Genomic DNA, 2,965 nt, shown 5'->3' with positions numbered 1-2,965 from the left:
GAACAAAGCGAATGCATTACAAACTGATCAAGTAAAATAAGGAACGCTACGTACTAGGACTTCTTTCCAAGAATGGTGTCCGCGACGGGAGGGCAAGCGTCCTTCCCAGGTTTCCCTAGTAAACCTTGTATGGTAAACATACCCAAGCGTGTCCGTAAGCACGCAACGATAGTCACGAACGAGCACATACCTAGGGAAAGTACTCTACGTACTAGGACTTCTGTCCAAGAATGGTGTCCGCGACGGTCGGGCACTGTGACGCAATTACCAAATCCTAGAATCGTACAAGCAGTGTGTACAAACATAAACATTAACGCGTTCGCTCGGGCTGCGCCGTCCGTGTTGAACACAAATGTGGGTGATTATATGAGTGGATAGACAAAAACATGCGTGGCGAAGACAGTTTTCTGCACGATGTGCACATAGCTCATTTCGTCGTCCCGGGCTAATGGAAAAACACAAAAATATCGAGTATCTTTCTAGGTTTCTGTTATAAAAGGACAGGCCAAAAGGTGACCGGTTGAGATAAGCATTTTAAGCATACAAGCACTTTAATGCAACTTTTGATACAAAAACTAGGTACGTACACGTAGATTGTATCAACATGGACATCCATGATCGGGTACGCCCGGGCTGCGCCCTCCATGTTGTACTTTCCCTGATTGGTACACAATTTTGGTGCAAGTGTACCAACATGGACATCTATGAACGCGTACGCTCGAGATGCACCCTTCGTCTTGTACTTTCCCTGATCGGTACACAGTTTTGGTGCACGGCTATCCCGACCGGCAACTTGTACCTTTATCGACATCCATGAACACAAAGTGCGCGGAACAAAAATTGCTCGGTCAGACCTACAAAGTGCTATATCTCGAATACTAAACGTCGCAGATGGGTGTCGTAGAACAATTTTAAATTCGTCTAATGATTCTACATCCGATTCTGGATAGTGGTTTTTCGACCACTTTTCAATATTTTGTGACACCCCGAACCTAGGGGCAGCTCCCTAGCTTTTTTCAAAAATGTGCACCGAACGGGCCAGAGAGCTCGAGTAGTCGAAAAAAATTTTTTTGCTAAAACCCCTCAAAACGTGTCAGGAACGCACCCTAGATGATGAAAAGTGCAACCAGAATGTCAATCGACAACATGCCCGGGGGTACAAATTTGCTCTACGCGTCCCTAGGTAGGGTACTTTTTCATACAAACATCAAAGTGTACGGTGCACAAAGTGCGCGGAACAAAAATTGCTCGGTCAGACCTACAAAGTGCTATATCTCGAATACTAAACGTCGCAGATGGGTGTCGTAGAACAATTTTAAATTCGTCTAATGATTCTACATCCGATTCTGGATAGTGGTTTTTCGACCACTTTTCAATATTTTGTGACACCCCGAACCTAGGGGCAGCTCCCTAGCTTTTTTCAAAAATGTGCACCGAACGGGCCAGAGAGCTCGAGTAGTCGAAAAAAATTTTTTTGCTAAAACCCCTCAAAACGTGTCAGGAACGCACCCTAGATGATGAAAAGTGCAACCAGAATGTCAATCGACAACATGCCCGGGGGTACAAATTTGCTCTACGCGTCCCTAGGTAGGGTACTTTTTCATACAAACATCAAAGTGTACGGTGCACAAAGTGCGCGGAACAAAAATTGCTCGGTCAGACCTAGGACGGGCCATATCTCGAATACTAAACGTCGCAGATGGGTGTCGTAGAACAATTTGAAGTTCGTCTAACGATTCTACATCCGATTCTGGATAGTGGTTTTTCGACCACTTTTCAACATTTTGTGACACCCCGAACCTAGGGGCAGCTCCCTAGCTTTTTTCAAAAATGTGCACCGAACGGGCCAGAGAGCTCGAGTAGTCGAAAATTTTTTTTTTGCTAAAACCCCTCAAAACGTGTCAGGAACGCACCCTAGATGATGAAAAGTGCAACCAGAATGTCAATCGACAACATGCCCGGGGGTACAAATTTGCTCTACGCGTCCCTAGGTAGGGTACTTTTTCATACAAACATCAAAGTGTACGGTGCACAAAGTGCGCGGAACAAAAATTGCTCGGTCAGACCTAGGACGGGCCATAACTCGAATACTAAACGTCGCAGATGGGTGTCGTAGAACAATTTTAAGTTCGTCTAATGATTCTACATCCGATTCTGGATAGTGGTTTTTCGACCACTTTTCAACATTTTGTGACACCCCGAACCTAGGGGCAGCTCCCTAGCTTTTTTCAAAAATGTGCACCGAACGGGCCAGAGAGCTCGAGTAGTCGAAAATTTTTTTTTTTGCTAAAACCCCTCAAAACGTGTCAGGAACGCACCCTAGATGATGAAAAGTGCAACCAGAATGTCAATCGACAACATGCCCGGGGGTACAAATTTGCTCTACGCGTCCCTAGGTAGGGTACTTTTTCATACAAACATCAACGTGTACGGTGCACAAAGTGCGCGGAACAAAAATTGCTCGGTCAGACCTACAAAGTGTTATATATCTCGAATACTAAACGTCGCAGATGGGTGTCGTAGAACAATTTTAAATTCGTCTAACGATTCTACATCCGATTCTGGATAGTGGTTTTTCGACCACTTTTCAACATTTTGTGACACCCCGAACCTAGGGGCAGCTCCCTAGCTTTTTTCAAAAATGTGCACCGAACGGGCCAGAGAGCTCAAGTAATCGAAAATTTTTTTTTTGCTAAAACCCCTCAAAACGTGTAGAAAACTGATTTTAGATGATAAAAAGTGCAACCAGAACGTCAAACGACAACTTTGTTGGGGGTACCCTTTTTACTCTACGGGCCACTAGCTTAGGCGCGCCAACAGCGCTTTCCTCTCGGGTTCCCATTTTTTGCCCTCCTGGGATTATGATCATTTACTCATTGCCTACTATAGGGAAGGTACCTTGCTTCGAGGTCAAAAATGAAGATTTCACCAAATCGTAGTTTTAACCTCTATTTAGTCGTAGGAG

Source organism: Anopheles gambiae (assembly GCF_943734735.2).
Source record: "Anopheles gambiae chromosome X unlocalized genomic scaffold, idAnoGambNW_F1_1 X_unloc_38, whole genome shotgun sequence".
Classification (NCBI taxonomy): Eukaryota; Metazoa; Arthropoda; class Insecta; order Diptera; family Culicidae; genus Anopheles; species Anopheles gambiae.
Note: the sequence above shows the minus strand (reverse complement) of the source record.